General features: G+C 40.5%; 1 protein-coding gene and 1 long non-coding RNA gene across 4 annotated transcripts in view; one reads left to right on the forward strand and one right to left on the reverse strand.

The window, feature by feature from the left end:
• tcf12 (transcription factor 12) overlaps positions 1–17,714 on the reverse strand; it is an 87,087-nt gene that overhangs the window by 43,274 nt on the left and 26,099 nt on the right. The gene's annotated exons all lie outside the window — the stretch shown is intronic.
• On the forward strand, positions 300–850 carry LOC117810780. The gene is made up of 2 exons (XR_004630847.1): positions 300–577; positions 790–850. It is a non-coding gene; the product is annotated as an uncharacterized LOC117810780 (long non-coding RNA).

Below are 17,714 nucleotides of genomic sequence, written 5' to 3' on the forward strand. Positions count from 1 at the left end.
TAAAGGTTCCCTTTACCAAAACAAGCATCCCCAGTCTGGACTTTAAAAAAAGCAGACTGAAAGGCACAACTGAGTCCATTGAAAACCTCCAGAGGACTTTAAATATGTCAGAAGGGGCCAATTATTAAGAAGGCTGTCTGATGTGTCTTTATTTTGACGATATGTTACAATTCTTACAATGTTACAATGTCATTTAGCAGACGCTTTTATCCAAAGCAACGTACATACGAGAACAAGAACTGTGCTGTCTCTAAAGTTAGTAAGTTATAAGTTAAATAGGTTAGATAAAATTAGATTAAAAAGCTAAGAAGTAAGCAAGCTATTCTGAGTTGGGTTTTGAAAACAGCGTCAGAGTGAGCGCTCTGCGTTCTTGTTTAGTTTTCCGAAGTAGCTACAGAGTGAGCGCTCTCACCGCTCTGCCCTCTGTCGGCCTATCTTTGCAGTTTCTCCGTCTTCTTGACAGCTACGTGAACCGTTAGGATCACAAACAGCCAAGACGGACAGAGTCGAGTTTATGCCAGTTTATGCTGATGCTAATGTGTTTATCATACGCTTCTGCCTTGGAGATTATTTGTCTGTTAGTAAAATGTGTCCATAAGCACATAACACATGCAGTTTTTAGAGAATGTCATGTTTGAAGTATGTGTTGTCTTATTAAGCAGTCAAACTGTTCTATGTAGTATATTGCAGTTTCTGTTGGTAAAATCTACACGCAGTTCAGTAAATGTGTGATATATTAATGTCAGTGTTTGTATACTGATGTGTTTCATTTTCTCTGTAATGTTTCAGTTTTACAAAAAACAAGATATTGGCCCAACAGTCAAGACTCAAGTAAAGACAGGAAAAGCAAGCCCTGTGTGTTTATTTGAAGACTTTGGACTTTTTCATCTTTTGTTAGCTAGCTGTCTAGCTTTGCACAAGACCACGCACTGCAAGGGCAGTATAAGAACAACACAAGCAAAGATCTAGACAAGAGGAAACAAGATCAGTATGAGTAACAAAATGCTTCAAGTCAATTTGGGTGCAGGTACTGCCAAGCAGCTTAAAGGGAATGCCCAAAAGTAAGTAAGGAATATATATATATAATTTTTTTTTTTTTTTTTATAAAATAAGGAACATCTACAATGAAGCAACCAAACCATTTAAGACCTTCCATTATCATCATCAACAATTAACATCACCACAATAATGACCAAAGTACCAAGTGCGGAGTCAACTGTAGCTGGAAGACACAATCTGCCACTGGGTACAACAGTGGAGAACAGTCTAGCTAAGTGCATAGTGCTTCCTAAAGAGCTGGGTCTCTAGCTGTCTTTTGAAAGTAGAGAGGGACTCTGCAGATCGAATGGAGTTGGCCAATTCATTCCACCATTTAGGGGCAACAGATATGGACACAACAGAAAAATAACACAATATCTTAATATCCTATCAGTATGACAGTATCAGTATAACGGATACAATTTGTGCAGAGTGAAGTTAAATGATTCATCACAAACATGTTTTAATATTTTTAAGCAACTTGAATGCAAACAGTTTGTGTCTCCATCAGTTGTATTGTAATGGACAAATACATAGCAATTTATAACAAGTAACAGTATGTGAACATTCACATAAATGCAATGATGAAACTAAATGCACAAAATATTAAAGAGGGAAAGTTTCATGGTCATTCATTTCATCCTCAGGCACAACAGTAAGAGTGTTTTATGAGAAGTAATGTTAAATCTTTACGGTGCTGTTCTTGAGCTAAATATCTGTCTCTGTTCATTTCTCTCAGTTGTTCTCTGCTATCTGCTTTCACATTATTTGATGTTGGCTGGAGGCAAACAGGAAAAGGAGGAAAGAGGGAAGGGACCAGAGGCTGACTGACATTTATTTGAAAATTTGACCATCTAAAACAGCTTCCAAAACAGCCACAGTACGCAATGTAACAGACCCACAGTGGTTCAGTGGACATGACCCTCACTCTGATGTCTAAGCTGTGTTGCTCTGACACACCTCAGAATTTGCACTTTGTAAAAATGTAAGTATGAAGTTCTAACTGCTGGGAAGTCCTTCTATCAGTGTCAGATCCAGTTTTTTCATCTCAAAGGAAGCAGCCATAAGGGGGAAATAAAACTTACAGTGCAACACACATGAATCATACACATCACAACATCCACACTCAGCAGTTTCACTCCCCTGGAAAAACAAACAAACACAAAAACGAGAGCTCCTCAGGGAGGATGATGAATAACTTTTAACGGCATCGTACATTATTTTTGTCAGACATACAAGCATTACAAACACAGACACAAGCATTGGAACTAAATTCTGTTTACTCTGGGGAAAGGGTAAATATCTTTTTGTGAGGTAAAAACTTGCATAGCCTGGATGTTTTGTTACACAATGACTGATCTGAACGCTGCTTCCCAGGCGCAGGTGAACACAGGCACATCTGAGAGAATTCACTTGTGCTTATCTGAGCAGTCCTACAGGAGACGGTTGTTCTGTGTCTGAGCAGCAGACTGTCTCTGGAGACTAAAGGAAGCTGAGGAAATCAGAAGTGATGTTGTTTTAACTGGCAAAGCTGCTTCTCCTGTAACAATGATGAGATACAGTTCTGAGACATCGCTCTCGCTAAAGAAAATAGGATTAAGTTGTCGGTAACCACCAACGTCCCCTATCATAAGGATGATGAAACATCTCTGACAGAGAACTTTCATTTCTTTATTTCCTCTCTAATATCTAAAGGTGGCTCAGTGGAATTATTTTTTTGTTCCTGAGATGTCTTCTGAGAAAAACGTCTGTTCAGAGTTAAATATTCATTTAGAGCATGTGTTTAGTCACACACACTGTTTCCTGTGTGAATAATTGATGGTCACTGTTGTAGTTTCAGGGCCCACCTGGGCAGACAGACCAGTCTTTGTGAAAACAATGTCTGGGGCCACGCCATGAAACAAAAAAGCAGTCACAGCTCCCAAAGAGCGTGGAGAGCTGAGATGCTACATCAGTGGAGCATAAAGTCGACTTCACAAGAAAAAACACAAAAAAATCAAGAAATCATTGAGCAAAGGAATTACTGCATATTTAAGAGAAGGATAAAAACATTTCCTTGACAATGATTCTGTTGCAGCTATTGTATCCGCTTCTTTTATTGTCATGTACAAAATAATTACCCGTTTAACAAGCGTCTTCTGTAAACAGCACTCTGATGAATGCAGCGTCCAGGCTTTGATTCAGTCTTTATACTCTGTTACATGCCCTTCTTTTCTGTTTCCCGTGCTGCATAAATTTCTGCATGAGCACATAATAAGAGCTGAAATGTAATAAAAAATATTTTTTTTATTTGAAAAGTACAAACTGAATCATGTCCTTCTGCAGGGAGTTGGTCTGGATTTGCTAAATCCAAGAAAGATCAAAGCACTGTCTGTCCTTTCAAATTTGATGGACAGAACTGGTTCAGAAGGCAGAATCACAATTTTATTAATAACATTTTCAAATTATCATTTTATGGAGCAGAGACTGAAGTTACTAGTGTCCATCAGTTTATTTAGGGGAATAGATAAATAGCACTACATTAGTGCAATTCAAACGCTTCAAGCTTTAGACATAACATTTTTGACTAATGCTGAAAGTCTCCTCAACTCCATGAATGGTGATGACGTTTTCTGTCAATTTAATGCAACTATTTCAGATACATTATTTCTAAAATGAAAAAATGTCCACGTGTTCAATTTGAAATGTAAAGCGGTCTAATACAGCTGTCTATATGATCTGGATGGTCTGAAATGAAAATCAAATGACCAAGTTCATAACGTGAGTAGTGTACTACAAGAAATGTTCTCCTTTGATTGTTAAGTAATTTGGTCTTTACTGTTTCCAGAAATAAGTGAAAACTGCTGATCCCTTTTTTTCCACAAGCAACTAACACATCTATAAATATTTCACTTTTTCCATGAGTCAAATATATTAGGTTTATTACCACATGAGAGGTTAAAAAAAAAGGAAATGTTTGCATTGAGGAAGCTGGAATCAGTTCATTTTGTCATTTTTTCCTATAAAGTTAAATAAGCTGATCAGTTGACACTAATTAAATGACTTTAAGAGTTCTCACTCAACCACAGGAAAAAGTCTGTCAAACACAATCTTTATATGCATGGCAGCCATTCAGCCACACGAATAAGCTGGAAAGAAGTATGGAACTTAAATATAGTTGGGGAAAATATATTTTAGCATAATCCTGACTAAAACAACCAGATTTCATGCAAGTACAGTTCCAGATCCTACCATCATCAGCCGCCTCGGAGCGCAGCTGGTCCTTGTTTGGTAACACGCACACAAAGGTGCACAACAGGCTCACAAATATGAGAGTGGAAAAATTGGTTGGTATTCAGGCTAACCTGAGGCTCTTTGAGCCTGACACAGAGCCATCCTCAACAAGGCTGGACAGTGACACTGAAGAGGAGGAGTCAGAGTTTGATGTTGAGGAAGTGAACATGGAGGATGCTGATGAGACCCATGAAGAGCCCATTGCCTGACAGCGTTTAGCAAAAATGCAGAGGCTAGGCTTGAGAAGCTAGAGGGAAGATGCTTTTTTATTTGCATGTTGAATGGGATACTGTTGGGATTGCATTTTTGTTAATTTTTGAATGGGTTGGGTCGGGGGTTGAGTAATATTTAACTCAACATTCATGTTTTTGTTTGATAAAGTTTTCCTTCAAAAATAAATCTTTCCATTAAATTACCCTCAATTCCCAGTTAATTCCCATTAATTCCCATAACTCCCATGGAAAGTTTACAATTTAGAATATTCCCAAAATTGCCCCAGCTTAACTTCCCATGGAAATTTACTGGAAACTTCCACAACATTTACCGGAATTTTCCACCCCTTTGAAATCCTAGAAAGAAGAGACAAAAGAATCAGACCTAAGAGGACTAGCATTATGGAACTGCACTTGTGGATTAGCTTTAGTGTAATGGTTGTGGATTAGCAGTGCTGCTAGGTTAACTAGCTTTATCTGAGACTATAATATATGTAAAGGTCATCATCTCCTGAAAGTCTTGAACAACCAGCATGGGATTTCCATTCTTCAGCAGACCAATCAGATGTTAAAGAAACAATCAGATGAAGTCCCTGTCATGTATGCAGCCAATCTCTGTTGTTTTATGTTGACAGAGACATAGAGTTTAAATATCTGTGTTGGGACTTGTGGATGGACTAGTACTTATATAGCACTTTTCTAGTCTGTCTGACCACTCAAACCGCTTTTACACATTACTCCTCGCATTCACCCATTCATACCCATTCACTCACTGATGATAGGGGCTGCTATATAGCAGGGATCTGATCTTGTTCTTTCACATTCACACATCTCTGAACAACAGAGGGAGTAATTTGGGGTTTGGTGTCTTGCTCAAGGACACTTCGGCATGTGACTGCCGGAGCTGGGATCGAAACCGCCAACCTTCTGATTGATAGACGACCAACTCTACCCACTGAGCCACAGACGCCCCTACGATGTCAAGCAACAAGCAACAAGCAACAAGCAACAAGCTAAGAACAACCCACTGCCTGGGTAAGCTGAATCTCCATTCAAGTTTCTGGAGAAGGTACATTTATGATGACAAAGTAAAGAAGAACTAAATGATGGTTCAAGTGCAATGAACTGCTTGGTTGGTCTATTTTAAAGCCAGCAGCCAGAAATAGCAGAATAAATCATTTGTCATCATGCAGTGACACAATGTCCTGTCTGACACACAAACACAATCTGTGACTAATTGTGAAGGGAGAGAGAAACACTGTAAAACTCTGCACTTTCAAGTTAAACTGAAAACAAGTTGTTAAATCTTCAGTTCTCTGACAGAAGTATTTGACTTTGAAACGCAAGCGTATATATCAAAGACAAATATTATGCTCACAAACGGAAACAAATTAAAGCAGCTTAATCAATTTCATGAGTTTCAGGCTTTGTGTTACCGCCTCAGAGCAGTACAAAGTGATCCCAGCCTCAAGACAAGACCAACATTATTTCATCTTTATGATTTCTTGAGTGGGCCCATTTGTTCTGAGCAGGGCCGCACGGAACTCAGTGTTTGTTCTTTTTGTGTCAGAGGCCTACTAATGAGCCTAAAGTGCTGTGATTGATAGGAAGACAGAGTCATTATCTGCCTTAAAACAGCAACCATGCAAAATATTAAATGCCAAAAGCAACATGAGTCAAGTGGTTTAATTACTGCAATCACCATCAATAACATAAATGTTAGTATGCAGACTGCCATCACACCGTATACCCCATATGTATCAAAAAATCAATCTCACAAGGGAAAAAAATCCATCAATTCTGATTAAAATATTCTGAGAAGAGGCTGATTAGCATATTACTGAGATGCATGGAGGTGTAACATGAAGACTCTACATTCAAAACGATGGATCTTGGTAAAAACAATCATAAGAAAGGAAAGCAAAGAAAAAATAAGAAGAAAAGTCAAACTGGAAATATTTCTTCGGACACAACAAACAGTTTGTGGTACATAAAAAACCATCAAACATATTGTCCTCTCTTTATTACATGAGTTAACACTGCTGGTTACAAGAGTATAAACCTCAGTGCAACCACATAACCTACTAGAGGATATGACAATTCAGTTAAAACAATCAAAATTTTAACTAGTACCACAGCACAGATCAAACCTGAGTGAGAACCTCTTTATGTTTAGGAGGGTACTTACAAACCAAGAGCTAAATAAGGACCAGAGTTTGTTGTCTTTGGCGGCCCCTCTGGTAGGAAGTGGTCACTGCTTGTCTTCATTTCAATTTTGACTGCGAGTCTTTGATTCAAACACAAACTTGTTTCTACGAATTGGAAGTTTCACATGTTTTTGAAAATAATAATTTCTGGTCATTGATCTTTTCTGTGTTTATTTGGCCATTATAACTGTTTTTTCTCATTTTTACGTTGACACTGCTTGTGATATTTATAGGCTTGTACACTACAGTCACAAAAACAATTTTTATAATCCAATAAGTCACTTCAGAAGCTAGATTAACTGCTTCAGATATTTCTGCAAAGCAAACACCTTCAAGTCTTGGTTTACAAAATCCCTCCAAGAGGGGCTTGTTATCTGTTTCTTTAGTCTCAATTTCCTTGTAAATAAGGACTTTTCCACTAATACCTCTTTTCAACCAACGCAAACCGGGTTGTATTTCCGAGCTGGTGCTCACGCTGGTTCGGAGCTGGTTGAACTCACGAACCAACACAGCACCCGTTTGTTTTTCCACCCACTCAAGCCCATGGAACAGGCACGTCATGTTCGCTTTATGTGACCGCTTTTCCCATTTTTGGCAAGAACTTGCCCTAACAACAACGATGGCGGACAGCGGTTTGTCTCCTCGGACAACCACTGCTTTACCTTTGAATTAATTAGTCTTTTAAATTTTTTAGCTGCAGGACAATGGCAGAAACAGGTTTGGTTTGTGTTTTTGATCACGGCAACCCCGCCCCCCCGCTCCTCGCCCCTGACAAAAGCGGTTCCACCAGCAAAGAGTTGGAGCCGCTCTGGAAAAGGTTTTCCCGGCCAGGAGCCAGTTCACTCGCAGTCGAAACACGAAAAACCAGTTCTCAATTGAGGGCCGGCTCCGAACCGGCCCTGAAACTGCCTCGGTCAAAAAGGGGTAGTAGAGAACCTCCTAACAACCTGCTTGCTTTTCCACAGGGGCCACAAGTGAGCCACTTCATGATAACCCTACATCCATCCCCTGCTGTGGTGGTTCTTTCTTCCATCCCAGCAAGGATAAATGTCTAGATAAGTCTGCAGAAATAAAAGCATCATGTTACTGATTTTTAAAAAGTCGGACAGAAAACTTTGTCAGGTCTGTTCTCATGAGAGGAAAACGCTAAAACGCTTTTAAAATGCTAATTTGTTGACTGGAGGTCAAGACTGATCATTTCTGATTAATTTCTGAGCAGGTCGTTGCTGGAGTTGAATTTTTTTATCTAGAACAAGCTGTTAGCTCCTTTTGAATGCAGATATTTCAGATATAAATAAATGGTCATCAGATCACCACTGATAGAAGGATGTCATTATGGTGGATTGCTTTCCGCCAGCATTAGTTCTCCATGCAGACTGTTGTTTCTGCATACACCTAAGCCTGCTGATTCATAACTGGTCAACACTACTACTAAAGACCTACTACACATGTCTGTTCAATCTGAAAATAGAGATCAGCACAGGCTGGAGGGGATCATTTAAAACTAGAGGTCATGATTTCCATCCACAGATTTTATAAGTATTCAAGCAACGCTGTAATTGTACCTCTTTCACAAATAAAGTGGTAAAGCCATTACAGTATTAACTCAACTGTAAGCAGCCAGGAGTCAAGTTTGTCAGGATATAAATCATCCTCCAATGAAAGAGAGAGTAAAGCAGGACATCCTTGATAATTTGCCTGAATCTGGCAAATCACAACACAGTCTGATTCTATTACAGTCCTATCAGGTGACTGATGCTCTGTGCCCAGTTTCTGCTAAATATAGCGCTTTGTATTAGAGTTTAGCTATTGTACAGCCAATACCAAGTAGCTTGTATTTTTACTCTCTTGCTGTTGTTTCTACACAGTCGTCGATACTGATGCAAAGAAAAGAAGATACAAACCATCCAGTGATATCTGATAGAGACTTCAAGCTTTGATCAACAGGAATCTTGTTATTTCACTGGCTAGTAAAATACAGGAAGAAGAATATCAAATCAAACATGTGAAAATTTTGTAGAATAATCTTAGGAAACATTATCAGACCGGTTCAATCTCTGCTATCTTCGCACTGAGCTGCTGAGGGGAATCAACAACATCAGGTGCTGAAATCCCAGTGAAGGAAAAGGCTAATGCGCCTCCTTATTGATCACAGGTCTGCCGTACAGTGCAGCGCTGCACTGTGTCGAGCCCCTTACTTTGATACTGTGAGAGGTAGTGACCTCAGCGTCTCCGGGGATCAATTCAAAACCCTCGCCACCACAAAAACAGCCAATTAGCGAGCGTGCTTCACTGCCTCACATGCATTCCAAGGGCCTTTTTTTTCGTCCAGAAAACAAGTCCACTTTCCGTGCTCCAAGGAAAACCAAGAGGATGAAAACAAACACACAACACAAGATGAGGAAATGTTGTTAATGTAGAAACCAAATGTGCTTATGATGTGCCAGTTTTCCTCAGAGCACACATGTGTTTACTATTGGTGTGTGTGTGTGTCTGCTCATGTTTCCATGTAGTGACTTGTACAGCACTAAACAAGACAACATCAATTCTTTCAAGTAACAAGACTATTTCCTACTATTAGAGTCCGATCTGGACTGATACATAGAGAAGAATAAACAATGTATGCAAGTGTAGTTTCATCTTTATTCTGTCTCAGTGAAATTATAAACCAAAATAAAATACCTCACTCTTCACAAACTAATAACTAGGCCTCCCCAGCAGCACTAAAAGTAAATTTAGACAGGATCTCTGGTTATTCATACAAAATATTTACAAAAAGAGACAGCAGAGGCACAAATCAAAAGCACCCCCCCCCCCGATACCTTTAATATTCCTCCTTTTTTCCTTTTTGCTTGAGTTTGTGTACATCCGTCCTGTCACAGCTGTTTGATGTTTCCACCAGGTTCTGTTTGACAGTAAATGAAAGCTGGCTGGGTTAGAGAGGTTATGTCAGAGTGGATGTGGAAACAGTGAAAAGAGGCTGTATACCAAACCAGAGCAGCGTCAGGAACAACAGCAGGATGGAGGAACAAGACGGAGCCACAAAACACAGAGGGAAGAAGTCTCTCTTCGCCCTGAGCTCAACATCAATTTGTGCGTGTAAGCCTTGTCAGCACTGACATTATTCAAAACAGCAAGAGCAAATGTTAATGAGCTCTTATTTGCATATTTATTTTTTCTTTGTTGAAATGTCACTGATTATTACGTACTATGATGATAAATGCATCTGCTCATGGAGTCTGATGTGTAATTAGCCATTAGGTGGAATGAATAGATCAATTAAAGGAGACGGATCAGAATTAAGAGAAATCAAACCAGGAGGAATGCAGGAGAGAGAAACAAAGTGACACATTAAAGGGCTTTGGGGGAAAGAGGATGAACTGCATTGCTTTTAGATTAGACTCGTATCAAGTGTCAATAAAAGTATTGTCTTTATTCTCAGCTAGATCAAAGATGTCTCTTGTTTTTACGGCACATTCTTTAGCCATGAAGTAGAACTTTACAAGTCAGGAGCTGCTGCCCCTCCCACTCGCTTACAGTTTATTTTTTTCCTGAAAATTCATCTCTCTGCGAGGAGATGTGGATTTGCTGATTGTATTTATCCCCTCCCGGGATAATCAGGTGCCATGGCTCGGTCTATTTGGATTTTTTCTAACTCTGTAAAAAGGAAAAGGGGGGAGGGTGTAAAGGGGAAAATGTTTTCGCTTGGCCTTTGCCTTTTTCCGAGCCCAACTATTCTCCTGCCAGCGCTTGTTATTCACGAACAAGGGAAAAAAAATGCATTACTGCGGACCAGATGGGAACATTCCACATGACCAAACCAATCAATCACCTTGGTGGGACGCAGGTGTGACACAGCCGTGCAGCAACACACCATTTCACAGTCTATCAGGCACAAACACATGGTCACCAATCAATGGCACCCCGAGGACCCGTGAGGAGGGGTGCTTCTCTGCAGCCTCACTGGTTCATGGCTGATGACTTCATAATCACACATCCATTCTCTCGGCGGAGGAAGGCGATGAGCTCCCTAATAACGTCTCCCACCATGTGAACACCAACACTGTAATGGATGCTGCTTTGGTGGGGACGCTCACACGCCCTTCCTGCCTTATAGTGAGCTCACGGCTGTCGTCCTTGTCAGGTGGAGAGAGGGCCGTCTCCACTGAAACAAGGGCAGGTTTAACAAGCTGAGGAAATGTCTCCCTGTTGGATATTAGAATCAAGGCAGTGTGTGACTTCAAAGAGTGTGTTAATGTTTGCTATTGGATGCCAAACAACTGTTGAGCAGTGAAACAACAGAGAGCCGAGGTGAAGGACGAGGAAGGATACACACATGGGTTAGGAATGCTGGTCCAGCTCCAAGAACTGTGGGCATATTTCCTTACACAGAAAACTCCTGCAAACCCAAAGAGGTCTGCAGTTTAAGAACAAAAGCCCAAAGTAAATAAAACACCAAAACAGCCCAAAGGGGATACATCTTTTGATGAGGGCGCTCTCTGTGGGGATGGCATTGTTTGTGGGTAAAAACTGTGGCAGCCATTAAAAAAAGTTGTTCTAAATTTATGATGACAAAAAAAAAGTATCTTCCCACCCCCATATTCCTGGCATTGATGAAAAAAGTTTCATCAAGCCATGATCCTCTCTTCACTTCCCACAGCTCACATTCTCAGGACTGTGCCAGCACAGGAGAGAATGTCAGGCATCGTCAAGTGGGAGTGAAGGCGATAACAAATGTTGGCATTTTAACCAATCACAGTCCACGACAGTCCAGCATGATGGGAGTGTTTCATTAGCTGCTGCTTTGATAGTATGGACTCTCTGTGGATGCCACAGAGAGCAGTTGTGACTGTGGAAAAAAAAACAAGGCGGGGTCATGAGAATGAAGCAGCCACTGTGGGTCAGGTTTGTCTGTCGCTCATCACAACAAGGAGTCAATCTTTAATGTCCCCTTGAATGAATCTTTTTCAAGGCAGCTTTGAGAAGACCACGTAAAGCCTGGGTTGTCTGTGTTTAAAAGACTGATGTCCGAGGATCAGGGATCAATTTCATGCCTTCTCTGTATTTTAAAAGTGGAGTGACTGCGCATCAAGAAAAAGAAAGGAAGAAGAGTTGGAACGAATTGGTCGTGCATCTGTGTCCAACATGGGATCATGCTGAGTTCTACCGGGCCAGTTTGACCAGAATCGGTCCAGAAGTTGATTCCATTTGAGAAGCATGCGGGTGGACCTCAACTTAAAGCATACTTGAGTTTTCACATCTCCTTAAATGTGAACTTGAGTATCCTTCTGTACTTATCCTAATATGCTCTTCTATCCTTTCATCAACCATATGTTGAGGAGAACCAATCATTTGTCGTCTTCATGAAAAAACCACACGTCTTAAGCAGATCCACAGGTTCAGCTATAGATGTGGACAGATACACCCACAGTGTCATGTTGGATTATGCACACAGAGCTATTTATTCCAGATTGAAAACAACTGTGGTTTATTTCAGAGCTCTCAAGACAACATCTGTGGATTCCAGCAAAAACCAAAGACAGAACCAAAACTGCTTCAAAGTTAAATTCATCTTACTTTACTCAGAAATCCTGTTTGTCCAGTAATCAAATTTTATACTAAATCAAATTCTCACTATTATGGTTTGTGTTTACAGATCAAGAAAGAAAGAATGTATTTCTGCTAAAAAAAAAAAGATTCAAGACTGAAAGCTTTCCTGCTTCTTCGCAGCACTTTATTTCGAAGCTTCAAAGTGAGATGATATTCAATTCTGTCAGCAATGGCAGCTGAAGTCAGCAGACTTTAATTGTTCCACTAACAGTAATTCTTCTGAATGAATCATTTCCCTTTTAGCTTTGTGCTTGTATTAAATAATCTCCCAGAGCTCTTCCTGGCATCAGCTGCAGGAAGCATGAGGCGAGAGAAATGAGAGAAAGTGGGGGGGTGGGGGGGGCAAGAAAGGAATAGGGTAGAATAAGAGGGAAAGAGATGTGGGACATGGAAGAAAGCCAACAAGCACATCACGTCTTAGTGACAGGATATGGATTTATCTGAGTTTCTTGAAACCACTTGTCAATTATTAGTATTTTTATCATAAGTTAAAGTTTGTAACTGCTGACACATGTAGACAATTATACCCAAGTGTTATAGGCCAGTCCAACAAAGCTGTCTGCACTTGACCTTGCTAATTATACATAACAAGCCTCTCCCGTGGTGAATCAAGCTATAAGTTGACACTTTCTGCTTGATGGTAAATACAGTCATGACGCTCTGCCCCCTCCAGCTGCTTTCCTACAGACGTGTTATGTCATCACACCTTACCCGCCCCCCAGCTCTTCCCTTCTCTTTGGAGAGACAGCCCTCCAGGCCCGCTGAGACTACAGCTGATCCTCTGCAGCTGGCCGGCCTTGCCAGTCGCATGCTGAGAGCCGGGGCCAAAGGAGGGCACGGCTAGGGCCAAGATAGGCTGAGCGAAAGGACGTGGGGGTGAGGAAGAGGGGGGGTTGAGCTATGAGGGGAGATGTGGGCGGCTTTGGGATGAAGAAAAGGGATTTTGCGCCTTTTCAGCTCGTCTTCAGCTCTTCATGCTCCACTGACCGCGGTAATAGATAAGCACACCCTGCAGCTCTGCATAATGACCAGCTACATCCACCACACTGTACTGCACCACATCCCCTCGGCTCCCCCTCGCTTTGCTTGTCTTACACACAGAAGATATGTACATTAAAAAAAAGAAGACTGTACCCCCTGAGAAAATACTGTATCCAGCTCCCACTGTGAACGCTTACAGTACAGTCAAAGTGTATGTACTCTCTGTGTGTGTGTGTGTGTGTGAGACAGATGAGGAGCAGTATTGGCAGCACCTGTGACCCACGCTGCAGTAAAAACTGAGTGCACACCTGAGCAGCACCTGGCCACAATCACAGCCAGCCTGGGTCTGAGGAGGGTCTCTCGTGGGACGGAGTATTAGCACATGACACCTGCCCCAGTAAAAACACTCCGGGGATGCCGATGTGATGTGGGATTTGACACTTCAAGAAAAGGGAATAGACTGAAAGAGATACATTCTGCAGGAGCGAATGGTACTTTTTTATCTTACAGAATGCAATATCACCAAAACAGATTCGTTTTTTTAATTTAACCTTCATTTAACCAGGTTGGCCCTATTGAGATCAAATATCTCTTTTTCAAGGGAGACCTGGCCAAGACAGTCAGCAGCAAAAAGCACAACGTTACAGACATAGACACACAGAGAACCAAAGAACACTTTACAAGCACAACGTTTGTCGCAGAAAGAACAATTACAGAGGAGGCAGTTGTAACAAGGTACCCTAAAAACAACAACATCCTAAAGATTCAACTTCAAGGTCTTTAATTTTAGATTTAAAAACATTAAGTGACACCAGCTCCTTGAGTTTCAGGCCATTCTGCAATGAATTCCATAAATAATAAATTCATAACGTAATTCTGTGTGTAAATGAGATAAAAGAAATAAAATGTGATTTTTTTATATAAAGCAACCACAACTGCACCACTGAACACCTGTGGAGTGTTAGTAAAATGCTAATATTATAGCACTGAATTATCACTAACATAAAACATGGCTTTATTTCACCTATTGAGGTCAGACACAATGACAGTTAATCTATTGTGAAGTATGTGGTATCTATTCAGGGCTACAATAAAAAGCAGCAGATTCCTGGAAGGTTTCATGTCAAAGTGACGTTTTCACTGTCATCATCGCAGGTTGTCGTTCATAGTTGTCACATGCCAGGTGGCGTGTGACTACAATGTAGTTGGACAAAGCAAATATATTATTTTCAACAAAAAAATAAAGTCGTTTTTTTATTGTTTGTTCACTAACACATGTAGAAAAAGTTTTTCAATCTGTTTCTGATCATTTGGAAAATCTGAGCTCTGATTCAACTTAAACTGGGATGACAAGCCATCATACAAAATTAAACAATATTTGGAGCTCTGCTGTCCAGAGATGTTCTTACGCTCCTTGAATGATTAACTCAATAGCAACAGAACCTGTGCCTGACTGATGGGAAGATAAGCAAAGGCAATGTTAAAGGTAAGGCCTACCGAGTATTGTATCTGACTAGTTTTTAAGACGGGTTGTTGTTCACAGTGAGAGATGATGCAGAGGCAACAACAGGACAGGCTGTAAACTCCAAAACCAAGTCTCATGATGACCACAAATGACGACATCAACAGAGATGATAAAACAGACAGCATGGTTCTGGACACTGTGGGACTGGTCAGATGAAGTTACAGAGAGTAACAGAAAGTCACGTGTGACTTCTTTTTAATCCGGACTATCTTTACTATGTGAGGCTGGGGGTCACAGCTTATTAAATTGTGTTGCAGTGTACGATGATTTCCAGAGCCGTGTGAGACAAAACAAAGAGCTGTGTGGTCACATTGAGGTCACATGTGTATATGGACAAGCCAGGAGCAGGATCCATGAGGATGTAAGCGTGCATTGATGACAGCTTTAAGCTGATTACTCTATTTGCAGGGCTAAAGCTGTATGAGTAATATGTATGGAGCACACCAAAGAAACGTGAGCTGGGAAGTCTAACTCAGCAGTGATATCACGCTGTCGAGCACATGGCTGCAAAAGACTGATGCAGACGCAGTCAGCATCAAGGCAGCGAAGCTGGAGCCAACGTTACCCTGACTGAGAAACAAGTCAGCTGTTTTCTTCATTAAACCAAGAGTGATTTATTATCTGTACCAATTTATCTGAACTAATATGGATAGACAACTCTGTCTATTAAAGACAACAGCCCAAGGCTTTAGTTCTCAGTCCTATCTTTGTTTGTGAGTGTCTGTTTCTATTGTTGTGTTAGATAGTGTGACAGGTATCCCACACAAACACACAGAGATCCAGACAATGGTTTGCTGACTTTCCAGCATTTTGACAGTTTTCTAGGTACAAACATGATTTCTTTTTGAAGTGTTTTACTCCCAACATGAAGTCATCTTCCATCTCGCCAGAACTTTCTTAATAAATCACCTCATTTACATTTTGTTGGTTTTGTGAGCGAAGAGTAGTTTGAGGTACAAGACCGGGAGCAAGCCTGCCATGTCAGGGATTTTGGAGGTCTTTAGATGTCCCGGAACACATTTCCCCAATGTTTTTTTATTGCAATAAAAGGACCACAAACTGTGACTAACGACAGCTGTGAATAGCTTTATCCACCCTCTCTGGCTAATTAGCAACTTTAAAGCATCATCTGAGCTTCAGCCTGAGATTCAGAGCGGCTCTCTACACTTAGCGGAAAACAATGTCAGTCCATTAAGTAAATAATGACAAAAAGGCAAACATTAAGCAGCGTAACGCACTCATAAACACACAAACACACACAGAGACACACACACGCACACAGTCACAGTACAGCATGAAATAAAGGAGCAGAGTGCAGCTCTTTCAGTTGTAGCTCATCGCCTGTGGTAATTGCCCAGATTGCTTGAAATCAACGTCCCCCACAGGCTTCCCCTCATCGAGCTGACACCACCAGGAAATATCGGAGCAGGTAATTAGATCTAACTATTTCTTACCAGGGCTGTGAACTGTTGGCTATCCCTGTGGCTAAACAATTACAACAACTGGGTGAGAAACAAGCCTCCACTACAAGATTGACAGGAAAGCACTACAACAACAACAACAACAAAAATAAAAGAAACAAAGTGAGAGTCAGTGAACTGCATTCTTCATCAGCTGCAAAGGAACATGGGGAAGTCGGGAATAACAAATGTGTAAATAAAATAAATAAATAAAATAAAATGAAAAAATAGCCCAGAAAAAGGATGAAGACACTGAGAACTGGTGTAACTTAAATTTTTGTATATATGGATGTATATTTTACTTTATTCAAGATACCTTTAAATGTAATAGAGATTATGTCTGGTGGGCTTAACAGATTTTGAGAGAGAGATGAATGTGGGTGGGGAGGGGTGTTTTGTTTGTTTGGGAGAAAATACCAAAAAAATGACTTTTGTATGGTTCAAAATGATGATGTAATATTTATGTCTGTGTAATGCAATATGTACATGGAAAAGTCAATAAAATATTGCTAAAAAAAAGAAAAGAAAAAATAGGTAAAGTAAAGTAAAAATATAGTAAAATGCAATCTAAAATAGATTAGGAGGATAAAACATTTGTCTTTTGGTTCAGAGTCTAGCTCAATCAGTTACAGGACATTAGTGGCTGTCACATCATTAGAAACAATAAAATTGGAATTGAAATAGCCAGACAATCAGTAACGTTTAACTATGACACAGATACATAAGAGAAATGAAGCTCTGCCATCACAACTGGCAATAATGACATTTATTTCTATAAATTGATTATTTTTTCCACAATTAATTACAGTGTTAATGTAGATGAAGCTGATGCTGTTAGGTTTATTCAATCTGTGTTCTTTTTTAAGGAGGTGGAGAAAAAGCTGTTGCTCTGATTTAAAAATAAAGCAATATCCTCATTTCTTCACCCAATCTGAAACAGATTAGCTTTTCACATGTGTGACAACATGAACTAAGCCTGGGACAAGTTGTTTCGTGTTTTTGAGGCCAACTGACTCAGGATTGTGTAACCCTTTGGATGATACGTCCATACACTTTCAAAATGCAGCATCTTTCATCCCATGTGACAGGCGGTCAAGCTGAAGACACTCACATGGCGGAGATTGACAATGTTTGTCTGTAGTGCGACATAACTATAAAAAATGCGACTGCCTCCTGCAGCATTCACAGAAAGCCTTCAGGTATAGAGAGAGGATTGTAGCACAGAAGAGGCGGAGCTAAGATGCACGTGTGGCCCAGACCAGCTGATCCAAAGTTATCTCAAACATGGGAGCCGGGCCTCTGGGGGAAACAGTGTCATCGTTAAGCAGTCAGTTGCTCCCAGGCGTTCAACCAAAGCCCCATTCTTCAGGTTCAAACACCCACAGATTTCTCCCAAGGGGCTGGAATA

The sequence above is a fragment of the Notolabrus celidotus genome, chromosome 3 (assembly GCF_009762535.1).
Source record: "Notolabrus celidotus isolate fNotCel1 chromosome 3, fNotCel1.pri, whole genome shotgun sequence".
Classification (NCBI taxonomy): Eukaryota; Metazoa; Chordata; class Actinopteri; order Labriformes; family Labridae; genus Notolabrus; species Notolabrus celidotus.